At 41.1% G+C, this 23,518-nt stretch overlaps 1 long non-coding RNA gene across 1 annotated transcript in view; it reads left to right on the top strand.

Annotated features, from left to right (window-relative positions):
• Window positions 1-23,518, top strand: part of LOC309665710 — a 193,198-nt gene extending 169,680 nt beyond the window's left edge. The window contains exon 3 of the long non-coding RNA XR_014266644.1: window positions 1-23,518. This exon is cut by the window's left edge and continues 5,179 nt beyond it. This is a non-coding gene — a long non-coding RNA (uncharacterized lncRNA).

Below are 23,518 nucleotides of genomic sequence, written 5' to 3'. Positions count from 1 at the left end.
CCTCAGAGGTACAGGCCTGACACCTGGCCAGAGCACCAAGACCCTGTCAGCCACACGGCCAGGTACGTGGGAAGTTTCTTGCCTTTTGGGAAGTCTGAGGTCTTCTGCCAGCGTTCAGTAGGTGTTCTGTAGGAGTTGTTCCACATGTAGATGTATTTCTGATGTATTTGTGGGGAGGAAGGTGATCTCCATGTCTTACTCCTCCGCCATCTTGAAGGTGTCATCTGATCTTCTTTTTTTTTTTTTAAATAGCTTTCCTAACGAATGTGAAGTAGGTCACTGAATTTTTGAATGGTTCAGTTTTTGTGTTAGTCTTCCATATGTCTCAATTAATTTTCACCTTCAAAACACAATTTTTGCCACATTAAATAGACTTGATTCTGTCATTTTGAATTTCTTCATTCCTTTATTTATCAGCCTTCAAGTAGATGGCCCAGCATGTGCCAGCTACTGTCCTAGGTGCTGGAACATCCTCATGAGTAGAATTCAAGGTTGAATTTGGTCACATAGCATATAATTATGGTGCTTTGTTACCCAAAGGTATAAATTATCCCATTTATAGCTACATTTGAAAATATCATCATTTAAATTGTGTAAGACAAAAGCTTAATTATACAGGACCCTGAAATTCTTACTCCTAGAAACCCAAATTCTCTGGATACATGAGGTCTTGACTCTATAGGCCCTTCGCTTATTTTTTTTTTAATAAACTTTATCTTTTAGATTTACTACAAAGTTAGTATAGTGAGTTCCCATAAATCCCAAACCCTATCATTAACATCTTTCATTAGTATCGTACATTTGTTACAATTAATGAACCAATATTGATAGATTATTATTAATCCACACTCTGCTCAGATTTTCCTAATTTTTACCTAATGTCTATTTCTGTTCCAAAATTCCCATCTAGGACACCACATTGCATGTAATTGGCATTTTTCCTTAAGCTCTTATTGATTGTGACAGTTTCTCAGACTTTCCTTGTTTTTGATGACCTTGACAGATTTAGGAGTACTGGTCAGCTATTTTGTAGAATGTTTCTCTACTGGGACTTGTCTGATGATTTTCTCATGATTAGACTGAGGTTATGGGTTTTGGGGAGGAAGGTCAGAGAGGTAAAATGAATTTTCATCACATCACATCAAGGATACAATCAGTGTGTCACTGCTGATGTTGACCTGGATTGCTTAGCTGAGGTCGTTTTGGTCATGTTTCTCTACTGTAAGGTTACTCTTTCTTCCCCTCTTTGTCTACTGTACTCTTTGGAAGGAAGAGTATCACAAGATGTCCTCTCCTTGAGGGTGGTTATCTACATAAATTATTTGGAATTCTTCTGCATGGGAGACCTGCTTCTTCTCTCAGATTTATTTATCCAATCACTTATTTATATAATAAAATTAATATTTTATTATATAATATTTTATATTTTATAATATTTTATGATATTTTATTATATATTTTATTTATATATAAAATATATACCATGAGTTTTTATTTATATTTATTTATTTTATACCTTGGGTCATAATCTAGCACTACTTTATTTATTTTGTTGCTGAAATTGTTCCAGCTCTGGCTGTCAGGAGCTCTTTTAGCTGTCTCCTGTGTCCCTTCACAGTAGTCACACATCATTGTGGGTTTTTTGGTTTGTTTTTGAGCTCTTCTTTATTTTCTGGCTCTACAAATTGCTCAGGCTCATCTTGCATATTTCCTGCCTGAGTCCTAGAATCAGCCATTCCTCCAAGCATCCCTGGTTCCTTTTATTGGAGAATGTTATTAGAAATCATGATATAGGTGCTAAGTGTGTTTGTTGCTATGGGGGTGTCATTGCATTTAGGCCCTTGAATTTGATTACTATTTTAGACATTTTGAATGAAAAAATATATAAAATATATTCTGCACTTTCCTGCGTTCAGTAACAGAATACAATCAACATAATTTTTCTGGTGATGTTAATATTTTTATTTTTGTATTGAAGTATATTTGGTTTGCAATGTTTCAGGTATAAAGCAAAGTGATTAAATTATATATATATACACACACACACACACACACACATATATATATTCTTTTTCAGATTCTTTTCCATTATAGGTATTATAAGATGTTGAATATAGTTCCTTGTGCTGTACAGTAGTTCCTTGTTGTATACCTATTTTATATATAGTAGTGTATATCTGAATAATCAACATAGTTTAACCTGTTCTTGGGATCTCAAGTATTGTCTTGAATGATGGTTATTTGACCATGATACAGTGATTGCCCTCAGCCCCTCAGAAGCTTTGAAAGACTGTTCATACACCACAGCGCCATGTTATTGTGCCATTAGAATTCTGTTCTGGCTTTTTGTAATCTTTCTAATTTATTTCCTCGTGGTGTCTTTAATAACCTCCTCTCCTCACCTCTAGTTTACTGTTTGTATTCTGCTCTGTCCTAGTAATCAGATAACCAAGTTTGGTCAGCCTGTTCATGAAGTAAAAGCAAAGAGGAACTGAGTAAAGATCTGAGATTCACTCCAGTAAATAAAGCGAATCTTGTAATACCAATTTTTGACTATGCAGAAAAATCTCCTTCTCTTCTTCTATTTCTTACTTCCTGTTTTTCACCTATTCTCTAGTTTCACAATGGTACTGAATCGTTTAGGTCAAATGTATGTTTTAAATGTGAACACCAAATGTATGTGGGGTACAGGTTTTTCCACATGGCTCTGTGTCTAGGCCCTCAAATTCTATTTAAATAGCTCTAAGTGCAGTGAAAACAGCAGAAGACTTGAAATCACTAGAGTTGAAATGCATATGAGCTCTGGCTCTCTTGCTCTGACTCAGGCAAGTCACTCAGCCTCTCTGGGCCCAAGGTATCAGATAGAAAATAAAAGAGTTAGCCTAGAACCCCTAGATTCCTTTCTGGCTGTAACATCCTGTGACTTCTGAGTAAGCTTTATTAATCTTAAAAGAACAATGTGATCAAATGTACTAGAGAGCATGTAATCTCAGCTAAGCTGCCTTCAGACTGAGTGACCTTGGGAAAGTCACTCTAAAAATACCTACCTCAGAGACACACACATGTACATGCAGGCACTTATTATATAATAAAGGAGGCACTACAAATCAAGAGGTGAAGTGTGGATTGCATGCAGATAATATTGGGAAAACTGGTTCAGTCTGTGGAGGAAAATAAAACTAGATCTTCACATAAGGTCACTAGATGCATTAAATTCCTAAATGAGAAAGATTAAATTATAAATTTATAGAAGAATGTTCAAGAGAATATCCCTGTGATTAGGGATGAGAAAGGTCTTTAAACAAATGTCAAAACACAAACTTTAAGGCCCCCCCACCAAAAGATGAAATTGATTTCATCCAAGTTAGATGTATGCCAGCAACATGGATGGATCTGAGGAGTGGGAAAAAAAGTAGAAAACAGACTTTGATACGTAAGAATATCACTTGCAAAATTAGAAACATTCACAGGAACCAGCAATATATATTTTGCAAGAACACATTCAAATGAATGGAAGGATAGACTTTAAGAAGGTTGATTACAGAGAGGAGAGAGGAAGAGCTTTGCATTGTTCTCTGATGATCATGTGTTTCATATTAAGTCATGTATATATATATGAACACACATATATTTTTACTATATTTTTGCATAAACATCGCTTACCCAGGACTGAACTGTGAGTCCCCCAAGGGCAGTAATTATCACTTAGCACACAGTAGGCATCTCTCCTGGTGGGATGGATGAATGAATATACATGGACCATCTCTGTACTAGCTGCTTTGCTGGGATTTTGTGGAGATAACTTCAGATAACAGGCATAAATGCTCACTGAGACTTTAAAGGCTGTTGGTCTGGAATGATCCTTAGGATTTATCTGGCCCAGTGGTGGTGGATTTCATAGATGGGTTTAAGGATAGATGGGTGAACTGAAAAAATAAAAAGTCTCATACTCTGGGTCAGCCCGCTGACCTTTTTCTAAACTCAAGTATGGACTCAAAAACCCATCATTAGCATTTTACAGAAAAAGTGGCTTTTTAACATCATTGGGTAAGATAAATATCAAGTACTATGGGAATTAAAAGAGCCATTGAGATATATTGAGAATATCATAACAGGATTCTGAGAGACACTAATTGTTGAACTAGGCTATGAATGATGGGTTTTTTAACATCAGAGAAGTAGAACATTTAAAATAAAGGATAGCACCTTTGATGAAATAATTTAGCTTAATGAAAACTTTACTGCATTCTTCCCATTTTTCTCACTTCTCCATGGCAACTTCAATGCAACCTGGACCGTGCGCCACTGAGATTTTCCAGCTTCAGAAAGTGTTTTCCCTCATTCTGATAGATCTAGAACTACAATCCAAGCTCTGACTCACAAAAAAGCTTTTTCCAACTCAACACACTAAGTTCTTCTGAAAGAAGTTCCCAAGATCCTCCTAAGTCCTGATGGAAATTCCCTCTCATGTTGGCCATCTCTGGGTCAGCTGGTAGAGATTTAAAAAGAACATTTCTTCTGGTCCATAGAAGGGCAAGAGGTGTTTTGAACTCAGTCTGGAGAGGAACTTGAGTTCACCATGTGCACATCCCAGACCTGTTGCTATAGCACTTGAAATAAATGAGTCACAGGGGAAACACAGTGGGGAATGGTGACAGCTATATGTGTAAATCGAGGGTTGGTTACCCAGCCAGCCAACAATGATAAGCTTCCCTTCAGCCATAAACCCGACCCAGCTGTGGGGTGTGAGCAAGCCTGTGTAAAGGGAGGGAGAAGGTTTATTTCCTATTGGCATCGAGTCCTTTTGAACCTTGACCTTCCTCAAACTGTCCTTATTTGATAAATGCAGTGTCCCAGAAGCCGAAGAGAATAAGTAACAGAACGCTGTGCATCAGCCATCTAAAACAACAGACCTCAGAATGAGATAGGGAACAACTATTCCACTGCAAGAAAAGCAATAAAGACGGATGTGCAATTTAGAAAATGCACCAATTCTGGGTCCTCTAAAAGCATTTGATGAGGGTAAACAAACAGTAGAGGTGATGCCTTCATCTCCTTTGACCCACTTTTGAATGCTCCAGTTCATCCATAATTTAAAAAAGATAAACACACCAAATAGACCATTAAGTGTTGTTCATGTTTCTGACACATTGTGATGGTGCTCAAGAAAGAGAAACCCATGGCAGCCAAGTGAGTGGTGTTATATCTGTTTCTTATCATCCTAACAGCTGCCCTAGTTCCAGCTGTGAAAAGTAGTAAGGTAGCCAACAGTTTTGAATTACCAGAAACCCTAGTAGGACCAAACAAAACTTTTATAAAGAAGCACCAAGAGAGCTTCCCTGGTGGCACAGTGGTTAAGAACCCGCCTGCCAATGCAGGGGATATGGGTTCGAGTCCTGGTCCAGGAAGATACCACATGCCGTGGAGCAACTAAGCCCGTGCACCACAACTACTGAGCCTGTGCTCTAGAGCCCGCGAGCCACAACTACTGAGCCAGTGAGCCACAACTACTGAAGTCCATGCCCCTAGAGCCCGTGCTCTGCAACAAGAGAAGCCACCGCAATGAGAAGCCTGCGCACCACAACGAAGAGTAGCCCCTGCTTGCCGCCACTAGAGAAAGCCCGTGCACATCAGCTAAGACCTAATGCAGCCAAAAATAAATAAATAAAATAAATAAATTTATTTAAAAAAAAAGAGAAGCACCAAGAACTCAGTAAAAGACAGAGGTAGTCACATGGGTGCACACGCACCACCCCCCCCAAACACACACACACACCCTCATGAGAGTCCACCCACCAACAGAGACTGTGTTGACAAAGGCAAAGGGAAAGGGAAAGTTAAACTCAGAAGCAGAAAGAAAAACAATGTAATTTGGGTGTTGCATTGTTCAAATTGGCTACTCATAGTTATAACTTTCCTCTGTAATCTTACAAGGTTATTTTGGGGGAATAATATGTTTCCCACATTGAAAGCTTTTACAGGACTCACAGAATGAACATAGGAAAGAAACCAAGGGAGACAAATGACAACATTAATGAGGAATTGATTTCAAGAGGGGCCAAGGGGATGTTATGTGATGGAAGGGCTTCAAACCAATATGGACGTAGAGTCCTGAGCTCCTGAGCCTCCAGAGGGCCACCTCTCCCCGACCCTGCTATTCTGAAGGCCAAGGATGATCTACATAACCTAATGCCTTCCTCTCTCCATGCTCTCTTCCCTTCAATTCACTCAGCAGATCACCACCAAATTAACTCTCCTAAACACAGTCCTAATATAAAATGATTTCTTGCTCACAATTCTTCCATGGGTCTCCTCTGTCCACCAAATAAAATACTTTTCTAGCTCTATACATTCTTCTCTGTGCTTTAGTTAAACGACCTGCTTTCCATTGACTAAGAAGTTCCTCCCTGGACTCTTTCCTCCTGATCTTCCTTCCTGATCCATGCCCGCCTTCCAGGGGCTCCAGCCGTGCTGTTGAATTCTTGCCCATCTTTCAAGCCCTATTTCAACTATTGCCATCTGATGTCTTATCTGAAAACCTTGATCTATCCTGATGGATCTTTGAATTCCTATAGCAATTTCTACTTATCTAGCATTATTTTAAATTATTTATACTTATTTAGGTAGAGAAATAATTATATTTATGTAGATAAATAATTATGTAGCTAATTAATTAACTATATAATGTGGATAAATGATTGTATTTATCTAGAATTATTATCTTTATATAAATTACAGCATTGATCATACCTCCTCTTGCATTGTAAAAAAGATTGCTTTGTATAGTATCTTTTCTACTAGATTGAAAACTGCTTGACTGGACCTTTCATATTTGCCTTTTTTTTTTTCTTTCTTTCACTTTTTATTGTGAAACAGCCCATGGCTATAAAAGTGCACATAACCTAAATATATTGTCTAATACATTATTACAAAGAAAACAGCAAGTAACCAGCACCCAGGTCAAGAAATAAAATATTGCCAATACCTTTGAAGCCCCCATCATTTGCCCCCATGTGCCCCTTCTTCCTCCCTCCACCATATTCATTTCTTTCTCCTCTTTAGCACCTGCCATGGAAGCTTGGGCTTAGCAAGTGGTCAGGAAATGCTTGAAGGATGGACGAACAGATGACAAGGTAGATGCAGCCTGAAGAAACATCAGCTGAATTCATTATCATCACTGGAAAAAGGGTCCGAACTTCACTCCCTGCTCCATGGTGGGTGAGAATTCTCTTCATATGTGAAAGTTGCATATCCTGCGCTCATGGTTGTTATTTAAGGAGCACCTACAGGGAGACGCATGCTCAGCGACATGGGATCAAAGTCCTGAGCAAGGAAAGGCACGGCTTTGTTAAATGGTGTTCTGAGCTGTCAGAAAGTGAGAGAGAAATAGTGGCTCCCTGGGGGTGGGGCTCTAATGGGGCCCTAACAAGAGCCACGCAGGCACCTGATTCTTGGGAATGGTGACAGGGAAGGATTCAGGCTGTAATTGTGCTCCCAGCAAAATCGGGATCCTGAGGTTGAATCCGATTTTCAGGACTTCTCAGAAGCCCCAAAGCAGGCAAATATCTAGAATGATCCAAGGGTAATAGAATCAGGGAAGATAACAGAGCCTCATGCCATCTTGTTGTTGTGACCAGTCACCTTTTCAATATTTGTGTTTTATTTTTATCTCTGTATTAGAGAGGCATTATTTGTGCACAGGCTGTTAAAAACAGTTCTGAGGGAAACACACTTCCAGCTGCTTCCTCCTGTTTTCCATCTGCTGCATTTTTGCATCTTTGTATGCATTTAACTGTTGCTTGTCGGTGTAATTGGGATTTTACTGAGGACAGGGAAAAAAAACTCCCTAAGGGTGGGTTGTCAGTTCAATTGATCTGAAAGAGATTATCTTGGTTAGTCGCTAATAAACCTTAAACTTCCAAGTAGAGCAATAAAAAAGCACCAAGTAACTAAGTTTTAAGAGTTAACTTGCTTCAGTTATATCTTTGTATTCCTATATTTATGCATCAGCTACTCTTTCTCCCATTTAATCTTAAATATGTAAATCCTCAATTTATCTGGAATTACTTAGTGAAAGACTGATGTGTGAGTGTGGCAGATTATAATATTCTATTGCCACCCCTGATCCTCTTTACCTCTTATTCTTTTCATAGCAGATCAAAAAAGCTGTGTGCGTGCCACAAGAATATATTATTTTAAGAGACTTGGACTTAGAAATTGATTTCCTTGATGAGAAAAAGAAAAGTCTCCTTCTGACCTAGAGGGTCACTTCATAATCCTGTCACTCTACATCAAAAAAGCCTTTTTTTTTCTTTTTGGAGAAGATGAGAATATTTCTGAAAAGGAATTAATTTTTCAGCTACAGTAAAAACAGTGACTTGCAGACTTACCCATCCCCAAAAGAGGGGACTTATTCAGAACACATCTCCTGTGATTAGAACGAGCTCCTGACATATTTTAGGGTCAGGCGGTTTTCAGTGGAAATTGGGATTTGTACCATAGAATGAAATTGATATTCTATTTTATTGATTTTAAGGCTTGAGGGAGAATCTTTTTTTTTGTGAAGGGATTTCACTGCTTTCAAATATTTAATAGTGACGGTTGAAGGGAGCATACTTTCCTCCTTGTGTGTGGATTTAAATTAATGGGCTATTAAACAGCACGTGATTTTCATCACCTTCTGATTGAGGTTCAACTGACAACACTTCAATCTGCATTTCAGGAATGCCTGCACCTGTCACTGAACCCGTCCAGCCAGGGCAGTGGTTCTCACTCTGCGGCACATGTGAACCACCTGGAGAGCTTTACAGACTACTGGTGCCCCAGCCACAGTTCTGGAAATTTTGATTCAGTTGATCTGGACCCCAAGCCTCAGTGTTCTAGAAGCTTACCAAAGTGATTCTAATGAGCAGACAGGGTTGAGAACCAGCGAAATATAGTATATTCCGAAATCACATGGCATTCTGTTATCCCTGAGTATCTGTTATAGCAGTCTAATATTTGCATTTCGAGACTCCATTGTTTGACTTGCTTGCATATAGGTGTTCTGATGGAAGATTTCTAATTCTTTACTAATATGAAGCCACAGAGCATCTATTTGAATCCCTCAAACTCGGAGAGAGAGAAAGAGTTGTGAGACCCATGGAAGGACTAGAGTCCCTGTGGCTGCAAGTATCGAGAGATGAGGGGCTTAGGCAAACACCCACTATTACCGAGGGATCTTAGGAGGGCATATATGGTGCCATCTCTATCCTACAATAACATTGTGGACAATTGTTCATTGACAAATATTGACCAAGGGCCAACTATAAGACTGGCACTAGGCTAAACACGGGATGTCATACTAAGCCGTCATGGAGCACACACTTAGCAGGGAGACAGTCAACCACAATCACCTGGGGAAAGTGCTATGGCATAGAATGTATGAGATGCCATGGGAATACCATACAAGGGCATCTAACTCAACTTGCCAGGGTCAGGGAAGACAGGATGTTTATGCTCAGATAGAAGGATATCTAGCAATTGGCCATGCAAAGAGGAAAATTAGAATATCCTAGAGAGAGGGAGTGGCATGTGCAAAGGCACAGGGGCACGAGAGAGAAAACTGCCTTAGAGGAAATGAAATGAAGCTCAGTGTGGCTGTAAATGCCAGGGGTAGTGGGAGTGTTAAGAGATTACTGTGGAGAGGTAGATAGGAGTAAGGTCACAGATGGGGCTCATAAGTTATAAAAGATAGATCTCATAGTGACCATTTCAGTAGACCACAGAACTAATTAATGGCTTTGCATGCACTATATCATTTCATCCTCACAACGACCTTATGGATAGGATAGGGCCAGTTGTCAACCCCATTTTACAGAGGAGGAAACTGTGACTCAGATGAGGTAACTTGCCCAAGGTAATGTCGCTAGTAAATTGTAGAATTAGGATTCAAATGCAGATGTGTCTCTTCACAAGGTCAGGGTCCCAAACCAATGTATCACGTGGTTAAGAAATTTGGACTTTAATCTTAAAGAAATGTGAAATTATTAAAGGATTTTAAACATCAGGTGACAGAGCTTTGTATTTCTGGCTACAACACTCTGAGTTTCATTAAATGATTCTAGGGTTCATTTTTTCAATTGATGGACTATTGCTTTGCCTTCTTTCTTCTCTGGCCTACTTTTTGGAGCCTAAAAGAGGCAAAGAAGCCCAAACTGGTCATCTTGATTTCTAATGGGAAACTAGATAAAATTAGGTGGGGCAGACCATGGAACTCAAGGCTGGAAATGAAGATCCTAGTTTGTCTGTAGTGGTTCAGCCTCATTATGGAGAATTATCTCTATATTGCAGGCTGATATACGTAAGACAAGAAATAAAATGATCCCAAATGGTAATTTTCCTTGTGTAATTAAAAAAATTAAGTCCTCACAGAGCCTCACAAAATTCAGTAAAAATAAACACATAAATAAAACAAAACACACAAATAAAATAAAAATCAAGTAAAAAAAACTCTATAATCTTGCCCCTCTGCCTTCCGTTTCTTACACGGGGTATTTTCTACCTGGCACTTCCTTTCCAAACTTCCTTGACGGATTCTCCATCCACCATGTCAACCTCCCCCCTTATAGCTTTTTCCAGGGGACACTGTCTTTTCATCTCTGAGACCTTTGGTACCTGATGTTCTCAACTTTTGTGCTTTCAGAGGAATAGCATGATCAAGTGGAAAGTGCTTTGGGGGTCTACCATAACTGGGTTCAAGTCTCAGGAAACTTTGACCTCAAGGGCTCCATATCCTCATTATAAAAATGTTAGTGTCCACCCAGAAGGTTTGCTAGGGACTAAATGAGACAAAGTATTTGAGACGACTTGGTCTCTTGTAGGTTACCAGCTGGTTGGTTCTATTTCCTTCCTTCCAACTGAGACCTCAGTTCAAGGGCCTTGCCCATCTAACATTTCTCTCAAATCTACCATCTGTCCTCATGAACTTCCCTGACCCAGATCCCTCTCCACTCTATGTCCCTTCAGTAATCAGAGGCCCCATGGTAATGCCTGACTTTGGAAATGATTTTACTCTTTTTGATGTGTGTATTAGGAACCTCCCCAGTCAGGCTCCTTGGGGGCAGAAGCCAAGTGTCATAAATTCTTTAAATATCCTACAGTGTCCACTACAGGGGACTTTATAAAGAAGGAAAGTCACAAATGTAGCATTCATCGGCCATCAGGAAAGGGCACATATAATGTGGAGGGGACTGGATAGTTTCCCACCATTAATGTTAATGAAATAATAATTCACCAGAATTCTTTAAGTTTTTTATTTTATGCTTATTCAGGGCTCGTGACTGTGCCCATGGCTTCTTATTTATCAGTTCATGTATCACCATTTTTGAGTTCCTCGAAAACTTGTTGAAATACAAGCTTACTGTTCTTCATTCCAGAAGAGGCAGATGTGTTTACACTCGATTTTTGTAGAAGAGTCCTACGCAAATCTCTCAGGATGTGGGGCTCTCCTTAACTTTAAACGTAGAGAAATGCAAATTTTTTCTTTTTTCTCTTTTTTCCTACTTGCACATAATTCTATTAGAAAGGAGAAACCAAAAGAGAGAGAGTGGAAGGAGAGTGGAACTGTTCAGCTGTGTCCGACCAGGCCTGGTCCTCAGCAATGACAACCACAACATCTCCAATGATCACACGCACTGGCACTTACTAGGAGCCAGACGCCATGGGAATTCTTTTAATTCTCCTAACAATCCAATAGTAGGTACTCTTCTCCCCACTTTACAGATGAGAAAACTGTGGCACAGAGAAGTTAGGTAATTTGTCTAATTTTCCTCAGCCACAAATAGCAGAGCCAGTGTGTGACCCAGAGAGCTGTTTCCAGAATCTGAGCTCCTCATCTCTGTGCTGTGTTGCCCAGGTAGCACAGTGACTTCCTAAGCCTGGCCCCTTGTGTCACTTGAATATAGACAACGAGAGGGAAAAGGCAGGGCTCAGGAAGCCATGGGTTCTCACAGGGCTGCACCAACCACTTCTCTCATCATGCCCAAACTTGCATTTGTGTGCCTGTGTGAGGATCACAGGAGAGTATTTGAAAGCCATTCATACAGTGGTTTGTACTGCCTGGTGTTCAACAGATAACCTGCTTGGGAGGAGTCCTCTCTCTAGTCTCCCCCACCTTCCTGCCCTCTTGATGAATGTCAATAATCCAGTAAAGCTATCCTTTCTCTTGAACAAGGAAACGGCCTCAGAATCCTCTAGAAAGTCACCTCCAGTGAATGACAGTTGGCATGGGGGATGAAACTTGTTTGTTATGCTTGCCCTAGACCACAGGGGGGTAGAGATCTTGTTGTATTTGTATTAGTGCTAAGTATATAGCTGGTCTTCAATGAATGAATGATTGAATGAATGAATACCTATGGAACTCAAGCCCATTTGCATTTACCATGGATTCTACTGTGACTCCGATTAAAACCAATGGTTTTAATCAAGGCAGAATATCTTCTTTAAACACAAGGATTAGCCTCTATGAAAAGAGAAATGTAAACAGGACTCTAATTAGAGAATTTACTAATTATTCTTCCCCGCTGAGGATATTAGCTGGGGTTTAGTCTTTAGCTGTGACAGACACACGACTTTCTCCTTAGCTCCAGAAAGGGAAAAATTGACTGGAAAGATTCATTTCAATACCTTGATTCCTTTCCTGCTCTCTTTCACCCTCAAAAAAAGATATTCCAGCATGAAAGATCACAGACTCAGCCCAAAACAGTGGACCCAGGTTGATGGCATTCAGGAAACTGCTCACTCTTGGAGCCCCAACTGCTGAGGCAAAGATAAATCGGCAGGAAGATTTCTTTGGAATGATGTGAATTTAATGAATCATGAAAAATATCCCCAGCTGTTCTTAAATTTAAGGGAGATTGAGTGATAACAAAAGATAGTTTCCCTCCCTCTTAGATGTAGGTTGGAGCGGAAAGAGCCGTGGTTAAAAAAAAAAAAACCCTGAGGCCAAAAGCTTGCCTTTTCTTTCCCATCTCTTCTATTGTTGAAGGGAAAAAAAGCTGTCTGCAGTCAGCAGCCACTGAAGGGCATGATGAAGAGTGTTTGCTATTACCAGACTTGAAGAATTCTCTACTCTGATTTCAAAGATCAGGCTGCCCTTGCAGGCAAACATTTAGAAAGTGATGGGCTTTTCTCTCACCTCCTCCCCACCCGCAATCACCACCATCCTCACATTTTATCCAACTCCTTTATTAACACATTGACTGGCTGAAATTAAAAATAATGATGCTCCCTTTCCTCACCCCAGCTGCCGCAACCCTGACTTCCCCAGCCCGCAAAATCCTTCTTAACCCATTGATTAGTGTGGGCTCCAGGCCGGTCCTCAGCTGGGAGATCTAAGCCAGGCCATTGTGGGGTTGGCTAAGCTTCAGGGATTCCCAATTTAGATCCCGGAGATCTGTGCTGGAGGGCTCAGAGGAGGGCTTGAAGGACATGTGCGACTTCCCTTCTTTGCTCCTCCGTTCCCTCAAGCCCTCTGCCTTGGCTGTCATGGGGCCCTGAACGTGCCATGGACCACCCAGGAGGCCGGCCCTGGGCACAGGTGCTCAGCTTGCTCTCCTTACCTGAAAAAGCACAAGGCAGGTGCGTAGCTGTGAAGGTCAGGAAGCTCACCTCTGTTCACCTCTGAGGTCTGTTCCCTGTCTAGATAAATTTCCCTTTCATTCAAGGTGGGTGAAAAAGGCTAACCAGCAAGATTTTTGTTTTTACCTTAAGGCAATTTTTAACTTCTAGGTATAAGTGAGAGATGTATTCGAGGGATAGAAAAGCTAGCTTCCCTGTGTAACTGTTACAAGGGGTTCAGAGAGGAGCATGGGTGAGGCAGAGGATGATATGCTGAATACTGAGGACAAACAATATAATTGAAGACTTACAATGTACTAGATACAATGTTAAATGCTTCTTATATATGATGCACCAAAAAAAAAACCTAAACAAATTTGAAACAAAAAACAAAATGAAAACACAAACCCTCCAAGAAGTGGATAATTATAATTGCCTATTGAACAAACTGAACTTGGTGAGATTTTGGCAGATAGAAAACTTACTCTTTTTCACCACTCTCTCCAAACACCGTTGGATCACTTTCCTTCCTACTGGCTAATAAGTTAGGCAGATCCATAACCTGGGCTAGCCACTTTCACATATTAGAAAATAATATCAGTCAAGACAGTGCAATACTGGCAGAAGGATAGGTACCTAGATCAATGGAACAAAATATTCAACCCAGAAATAGCCCTACACAAGAACAACCAATTGATTTTTGAGGGTGCAAAAGCAATTAACTGGAAGGAGAGCCTTTTCAACAAACGGTGTTGGAGCAATTGGACATCCACAGGCAAAAATGAACCAACCTAAATTTCACACCTTTTACAAAAATTATCTCATATATTTAAATGTAAAACTATAACACTTTTAGAAGAAAACTTAGGAGAAAGTCTTTGAGACCTAGGATTTGGTGAAGAGTTTTTAGACATGACACCAAAGCATGATCCATAAAAGAAAAAAAATTGATAAATTGGATGAAAGACAAACTACAGACTGGGAGAAAATATTTGCAAACCACATATCTGGAAATAGACTCGTATTTAGAATATATAAAAAACTCTCAAAACTCAGCAGTTAAAAAGCAAACAAACCATTCAATTATAAAATGGACAAATGTCATGAAGAAACATTTACTAAAGAAGATGTATGATGACAAATGAGCACATGAAAAGATGTTCACCATCACCAGCCATCAGGCAAGTGAAAATTAAGATCATAATGAGATTTTACTATACACCTATTAGAACAACTAAAATTAAAAAGTAGTGAGACTACAAAATGCTGGCAAGGATGTGGAGAATCTGGGTCTCTCACACATTGCTGGCGGAAATTTAAAATGTTGCAGACACTCTGGAAAATAGCTTGACAGTTTCTTAAAAAAAAAAAAAGAAAACTAAACATAGACTTACCATACAATCACACCATCACACTCCTGGGCATTTATACTGGAAAAATGAAACATGTCCACATAAAACCTATACATGATTGTTCACAGCATTTTTATTTGTTTACTTTTTGGTCCAAAAGTGGAAACAATCAACGTTCTACAATAAGTGAATGGTTAAACAAAAGTGTTACATCCATACCTTGAAATAAAAGGGAATGAACTATTGATACACCCAACAACTTGGATGGATCTCAAGGGCTTTATGCTGATTTAAAAAAAAGCCAATCTCCAAAGGTCATAAGAGGTATGATTGTATTTCTATAACAGTCTTAAAATGACAAAATTATGGAGATGGAGAACAAATTAGTGGTTGTCAGGGATTAGAAATGGGAGGAAGGGGAGTGATGAGGGAGGTGGGTGTGACTAGAAAGGGGTAGCCCCAGGGAGATCTCTGGTAGCTGGTATTTACATGAATTTACATGTGTGATAAAATGATTCAGCACTATACAAACACAATGCACCAATGTCAGTGTCCTGGTTTGATACTGTACTATAGTTATGTCACAGGTAACCATTGAAGAAACTGGATGAAGAAAACCTGAGAACTCTGTACTATCTTTACAACTTCCTGTGAATCTATAATTATTTCAAAATTAAAAATAGAAAATAAAATAATGCATCTTTCAGTATGAAGCATTACTTTCCAGTGTCATATAAAAACTTTAATATCTCATCTTATATTCAGAGGGAGCTGAATTCAAGAAGCAGAGCTTCTCCCCTCCCTAGCACTGCCAGGTCAGGCCTGCTCCAGCCTCCACTGCATTATTAGGGCAGGCTAAGCCATGCTGTACTAATAAAAGAAAAAACAAAACAAAAAAATCCCTGAAATTTTGGTACTTTAGCATAAAAAAGTCCTTTGTCACTTACGTCCATCGAGGGTAGGGCAGCTCTCCTCCAGGCAGTGACTCAGGGATCCAGGCCCCTTCCATCTTGTGGCTCTGCCATCTTCAGCCTGTGGCCTCCATGTTCACCCTTGGAGGAGAAGACAAATAGTGGAGGATCATGCAGGGGATTTTGTGGCTAGGCCCATAACACTCTCACTTGTATTCCATTGCCCAGAATTTAGGCATCAGAAGCCAGATTAACTGCCAAATGAAGTTGGGAAAGAAGTCTTCCTGCATGCCCAGGAATGGCACACATGATTGGAGTAAGGATCTTGTGGTGGGTGGGTGGTGGGTGATGAGATTCTTCACTCCCTTCAGAGAAAGGTGACTTGGCTAGTTTCTTTTCTTCTTCCTCATCACTCACATCTGCTAAATCTGATTTCCCCAAGGAGGCAAAAAATGAGTAGAGGGAAAAAACAATGTCTTCCAATGGTTTGTAATCTGAGGTTGGCTCCATGCATGGCCCCGGTGCTGGCTCTTTTCCTCCTTAGGCATCTGGGTGGGTCATCTAGAGATACTGTTTCCCCCAGCAGGGACCTCTCATGGTGCCACTCCTTGGCATAGTGAGTCACCTTCTAGCTGACTCTATGTGACACTCACTCCCCTTCTGCATCTACAGGCACATCCAAGCCTTTTTCTGCTAGAGTTATCTCACCCTGCCATTCAAGACAGGCATGGTGAGTCCTCTTGGGCAGCGTCCTTTGATGATTCAAGCCTCATCCACAGGAAAACTCAGCATCCTTCCTCCACTGAAAGCTGGAAGGGCTGGCTGCTCCCCTACTCCCCCATGGCCCTCTTACTTGCTTTGTCATGAGAGGAAGCCTTAACCAGACTCTAGTCTTAGGTTTTTTTCAGGCAAGAGTCAGGCAACACGGGCCATTTGCTCCCAAGAACTTGATAAATTTACTCTTCACTAGCTTCCATGGGTTTCCTTGTTACCAAAAGTGGGGTCTGGCTGCTTGCTGCTCAAAAGCCAATAAAGAGAGAAAACTGGTGGAAAGGAAAGTTTGGTTTATTTCAGAGGCTGGCAACTGGGGCGGGGAGGGCGGACTGATATCCAAAGGCCAACTCCCCCCACTGACAATCAGTGGGCAAGAGATTTTATAGGTGGAGGGAGGGGGCTACATGCAGAAATAGTACGGTCAGCTCTGACGTCATCTTGAAATTGGTCATGCAGTGGTCTGATCGGTGTCATGTTGATTAAGTACAGTTAGTCTTCAGTTCCAGGGTTGGTTTGTTCCCATTTCTTTGAGGCCAGTTCTCAGAACTGTGGCAGCTTATGTCATGGCTACAGTCTGGTTATCATGTAGTTAACTTCTTCCACCTGGTAGGGGTTTCAGTACCTACAAAACAGTTCAAAGGATATGGCTCAGAATTTTATCTGTAACCCTTGAGGAGGAACTAAAGGTCCTTGACTTTAATGACTAAACTATTATTATTTGGTCTCATTTGACTGTTTTCCTTTGTTTCTGCATTTTCTCACTTCTCTGATTAAACTTATTTTTTGACTAAAGTTTTTCTACAGACAAAAGGCAGGTGGAGGACATGGGAGGGAAGGACCACGTGACATTTTTCTGAATCTGTCTCCCAGGTCAAAAGAAATAAAAGCAAAAATAAACAAATGGGACCCAGGTAAACTTAAAAGCTTTTGCACAACAAAGGAAATCATTGACAAAATGAAAAGACAACTTACGGAATGGGAGAAAATATTTGCAAATGATATGGTTGACAAGGGGTTAATATCCAAAATATATAAACAGTACATACAACTCAATATAAAAAAAAAAAAAGATTAAAAATAGGCAGAAGACCTGAATAGACATTTTTCCAAAGAAGACATACAGAAGGCCAACAGGTTCGTGAAAAGATGCTCAACATCACTAATTATCAGAGAAATGCAAGTCAAAACAACAATGAGGTATCACCACACACCTATCAGAATGGCTATCATCAAAAAGTCTACAAATAAATGCTGGAGAGGGTGTGGAGAAAAGGGAACCCTCCTACACTGTTGGTGGGAATGTAAATTGGTACAGCCACTATAGAAAACAGTATGGTGGTTCTTCAAAAAACTAAAAATAAAACTACTGTATGATCCAGCAATTCCACTCCTGGATATATATCTGGAAAAAAACAAAAACACTAATTTGAAAAGATGTGTGAGCTCCAATGTTCATAGCAGCATTATTTACAATAGCCAAGATATGGAAGCAACGCAAGTGCCCATCAACAGACGAATGGATAAAGAAGATAAGGGGTGTGTGTGTGTATGTGTGTGTGTGTGTGTGTATAATGGAATATTAGCCAGAAAAGTATGAAATTCTGCCATTTGCAGTAATGTGGATATTATGCTTAATGAAATAAGTCAGACAAAGACAAATAGTATATAGTATCACTTATATGTGGAATCTAAAAAATAGTACAAACAAATGTATATGCAAAACAGAAACAGACTCACAAATATAGAAAACAAACTAGTGGTTACCATAGGGGAGAGGGAAGGGTGGGGGGCAAATTAGGGGTATGGGATTAAGAGACACAAACTCCTATGTATGAAATAGGTAAGCCGCAAGGATATACTGTATAGCACAGGAAATTGTAGCCATTATTTGTAGTAACTTTTAATGGCATATAACCTGTAAAAATACTGAATCACAATGCTGTACACCTGAAACTAAAATAATATTGTAAATCAACTATACTTCAATAACCTCCCCCCCGCCGGCCCCAAATTATCATTGAAACAGCTGTAACCAGGCAGCTTTGTAGGGGAGAAAATTTGCTCAGGAAAACAATTTGAAAACTTGAGGTTATGGGTTAAAAGATGCCTGCAAAACAGAACAAAATTGCCGGAGTGTCACACATAAGAACTTGAACTTGAATTTGGGGGAGGAAAGAGCAGGGACAAAGGGAGGGAGGTAGAGAAGAAAGAGGCTGGATGAGGCAGCAAGGTGGGCACCTGGACCTGCAAAGTGGAGCCCTGGAGAAGGAACTTAAGAACAAGTGTGCCCAGTGGCCATTTTAAATTACTTGGGGTGTAAACCATCTCCATCTCCCAACTTTCAGTTAAGGCTTCTGAACATCTATGCCTTTCGTACACACTGTTTGGGAGGAGAGAGATCAAGGGCAGAGCAGCCTTTCGAAGTCCAAGTTGGTGAGGAGTCCAGAGGAGAGAAGCCGGCTAAAAAGAGGAGTAAGGTCAGGGGCTTATTGAACGCAAGCTTGGAGGTCGATGTGGTCCTGAGAGGTCCGCCCTCAGGAATGTGCAGTCTTGAGGAAGGCGTTCAGGTTCCTGCAGGACATCGCAGAGTCAGCTTGAGCTAATTTAACCCAAACCTCATGTGATGGGGTGACGGCAGCTGACATCTGGGTTGCACTCGAAAACTCAAAAATCCTCTTAAGAATATGCTTCGTAACCCTTTCCTCACTAAACTTTTTACCCAACTTGCTGAAAAGAATAGTTTTGATACTGCTTCTACTTAATTGCCATCCCCAGGCCTTATGAGGAGGTGCTAGAGAGGAACAAGATAAACACAAGAGAGAATCAAATTAAGGAAGAGAGAAACAACTGGTATAATGGGATAAACTGACAATCAGCACACAATAATTAAGTTTGGTCAGTGAGTTAGCAAAGAGCTAGTTCTCTGTGTGTGTGTGTGTGTGTGTGTGTGTGCACTGTAGAGCAGTGCTTACCAAATTTTAATGTGCACACCAATCACTCAGGATCTTGTGGTGGGGTGGACAGTGGTTGATGAGATTCTGCATTGCCAACAGCTTGCAGGTGATGCCATGGCTGCTGGTCTGAGCACCATGGTTTCAGAGGTGTTAGAGCACGATGCTGTAACCTTCTAACCCGGAAGGCCATTAACGGGCCCACAGGAAAAGGGAGAGATGGGAAACATCAGAGCGTAGATGAGGGGAGAAGAGTGAAGGGAAAATAGAGGGAGAGAAGATGAAAACAACCACCACCACCAAAACAACAAGCCAAGAATCTCCAGGAAGGGACAGAGGAAGTCACCAGTAATTGTTCCAAAACAGCTTGATGTTTATCTCAATGACATAGGTTGCTTTGCCCTCTATGAAAGAGCACACATTCTTTGTGCCCCAACAGTGCTTAAGTTTCAAGGGTGAAGAAGTAAATACCTGATTCTCTAGTCATTCACAAGTATTTATTCAGAGGTGTTATAGAATGCCAGTATGGACAGAGCCAGTGCTATGATACACCTGTTTCCTGTGCGGATGGAACTTACAATCTGGTGGAGAACCTCAGACACAACACACAGGGAAAATTAAATTACACGTCAAGTAAATTAGGCATGGAGCCTAATACTGTACATTTTGTATTTAAAAAGGAACTTTTCATCCTTTTCACCATTTTTCTACCATTTGTTGATGCAGGGAAGACCGACTTATTATCACAATTTTATGGAGGAGGTAAGGGAAGCTCAGAGAAGTCAGGTGACTTGTCCAAGGTCACATGGCTACTAAGTGGCAGAACCTACACAAGGAGCCTTCTCTTCTGGCTCCCATTCTTTCCATTAACCTCCCGACTTGAATGCAGTGAAGTTTCCCAAATTCCATTTCACCCACCGTTGTCCTGTCTTTTTGTAGCTTTGGGAGCCAGGGTTTCTCGATAGCTCAGCATTTAATTGGTTTTGAGTTCACAGTTACCTCCCTCATTCAAAATCTCAACCAGTTAAACAAATTTCCCAGAAAACCAAAATAATGTTTAAGCAAAGGTCACTGCCAGGTCACATCTGTCTAAGTAGAAGGTGTTTTCAGGATACAAGTCATTAAAAACAGTGGGGAGTAATGAAAACCTCTTTGCAAACTAATTTCTCCATTGCCTACTGCTTGGGTTCTAAAACATACATACAGCCCAACTTCTCTTACAGATATGTATGTTCATGTGAAATGTATATTTATACACATGTGTACATATTTAGGACATCATTTTGCTAATCACTTGCAAAGAACTAACGAGTTCTTTCACTAATGTCAGCACATTAATTTGACCCTACTGTTATTGTAACTTTATAATGTAGCTTAACCTTAAACAATTCTGTAATCTGATAATTTTAATAAGTGTAATGCAGCTGAATTTCCACCTAAATTGTTCAGGCTGGGCAATGCCTGCTTCCAGTAACTTATAATGTGCACACAAGTTAACTAGTCAATTGGAATTTGCTTTGGGAGGGAGTCTGGTGGTGATGGGGCTGGTGACAGAAAGGGTGACAGTGAGCCAAATTTCATCCTTAGTGGAATTTTCTTGTGCTCTCCTTAGGCCCACCAACAGAATAGACCATGCTCTTTATTCCCCTCTTGCCTCCTGACCTTATGGTAGTGAATAGGAGTGCTGTTGAAGGACAGCCATAGCATGTGCTGGAGATTCTGGTTCTCGATTCTTAATCTGGCCCCCATCCCCTAAATAATTTTCCATTGTTTCCTTTGTAAGTCTATTCCTCCATCTTACCAATTCCCGGTCTTTTCATCATCTTAACACCTTCACATTTTAGAATACGTACACCTGAGGTAAACAGTTTACAGCAGCGGTTCCCAACCTTCTTGGCACCAGGGATCGGTTTCGTGGAAGACAATTTTTCCATGCACCGGGGGGTGGGGGGATGGTTTCAGGATGATTCACGCACATAACGTTTGTGTGCACTTTATTTCTATTATTATTATATTGTAATATATAATGAAATAATTATACAACTCACCACGATGCAGAATCAGTGGGAGCCCTGAGCTTGTTTTCACTTGCTCCTCAATGATAGCGTTTTGATATGAGTGTGCAAGCAATTGATTTATTATGGTCTCTGTGCAGTCAAACCTCTCTGCTAATGATAATCTGTACTTGCAGCCACTCCCCAGCATTAGTATCACTGCCTCAGCTCCACCTCAGATCATCAGGCATTAGATTCTCATAAGGAGTGAACAACCTAGATCCCTCACATGCGCAGTTCACAGTAGGGTTCACGCTCCTATGAGAATCTAATGCTGCCGCTGATCTGACAGGAGGTGGAGCTCAGGCAGGGATGCAAGCAATGGGGAGCAGCTGTAAATACAGATGAAGCTTCACTCGCTCACCCAACACTTACCTCCTGCTGTGCAGCCTGGTTCCTAACAGGCCACGGACCGGTTCCGGTCCATAGCCCCGGGGGTTGGGGACCCCTGGTTTAGAAAAATCCAGATATTGATGTTTCTTTCCCATTCCCCATCTGATGCATAATTCTTGGAAGGATCTTCCAGTTTACTTGTCTCTTCGGGACTCTGAAATTCGTAGTTCAGAAGGGGGCAAGGGTAGGGGAGCCAAAGATGTGAATTCTTGAGAGTTGCTTGTTGTTGGAGATTTGGGATGCTAATCAATCTCCAGAGCTACTCTTTCTTTCTTTAGTTCGAACCAACTGATAATTATAGATAAGGAGGCAAACGGGTATCAAAATATGTTTCCTGGCTTTATTGATGGCAAAGCTGGATGGAAGAACACAGCAGGATGTGCGTGCTCTTTAAAAACAGAAAGGTCCAAGAGAATGAGGGTTAAGAGACATTGGACACAATCTAGCAATGTCCCTCCAATCCTTCTCCTGAGCCTGGTATGGGTGTGGGGATAGAACCTCTGGTGAAGGAGTAAAGCGATTCCAGAAACCCTTGCACATTCTTTCCTCTTCTCGTGCTGCTACAGGAAGAAGTCAGGTTGGGTATGTCTACTACAGCCTCTTCAGTTCTGAGCAACTGTGGAGGGAAGGCCCAGGAGCAGTGCTGTCTTAGACCCCTGCCCTAGGCCCTGTGCTCTAGAGGACCCTGCTCTGGCCCTCCTCTGGCAGTGCCCTTTCCCATGGGACAAGAGGAGGGGCCCATCCCAAGACCACACCCTCCTTGGGAGCTTCCTGCTCAAATGGCCCTGAGACGACCCCAGGGTGTTTGTGGGCTTCTACCTCGGTAGGCTGGTAGGTGTCTGTCCTCCTGCTCATGCCCCCTGCCCTGAGGTGGGGTCATGCCACTTGTGTGTAGAACTGAGGAATACACTTTTCAGCTGGGGTTGCAACATTGCGGCGTAGGGTGGAGATGGAGGATGGAGAAGGGAAGTGAGCAAACCACAGGCTGGTGGCCAGTTGTCCCAGAAGCCCATGTTCCAGGACAAAGCTCTGAGGAGCATGGGAATTTTTAATTAGAATCTTTCAGGTTGTTATAAAGGTATATTTATGTAGGAAGACAGAGCATATTTTACTTAATAGATTGTTAGGGCTTCCCTGGTGGCGCAGTGGTTAAGAATCTGCCTGCCAATGCAAGGGACACGGGTTCGAGCCCTGGCTGGGGAAGATCCCACATGCCATGGAGCAACTAAGCCCCTGCACCACAACTACTGAGCCTGCGCTCGAGAGCCCGCGAGCCACAACTACTGAGCCCGCGAGCCACAACTACTGAAGCTCGCGCACCTAGAGCCCATGCTCCGCAACAAGAGAAGCCACAACAATGAGAAGCCCGCGCACCTCAATGAAGAGTAGCCCCCTCTCGCCACAACTAGAGAAAACCCGTGTGCAGCAACAAAGACCCAACGCAGCCAAAAATAAATAAATAAATAAACAAATTTATTTATTTA

The sequence above is a fragment of the Balaenoptera physalus genome (assembly GCF_965194825.1).
Source record: "Balaenoptera physalus genome assembly, chromosome: 1".
Taxonomy (NCBI): Eukaryota; Metazoa; Chordata; class Mammalia; order Artiodactyla; family Balaenopteridae; genus Balaenoptera; species Balaenoptera physalus.
The sequence above is the reverse complement of the archived record's forward strand: the minus strand, read 5'-3'. Positions and strand labels throughout refer to the sequence as shown.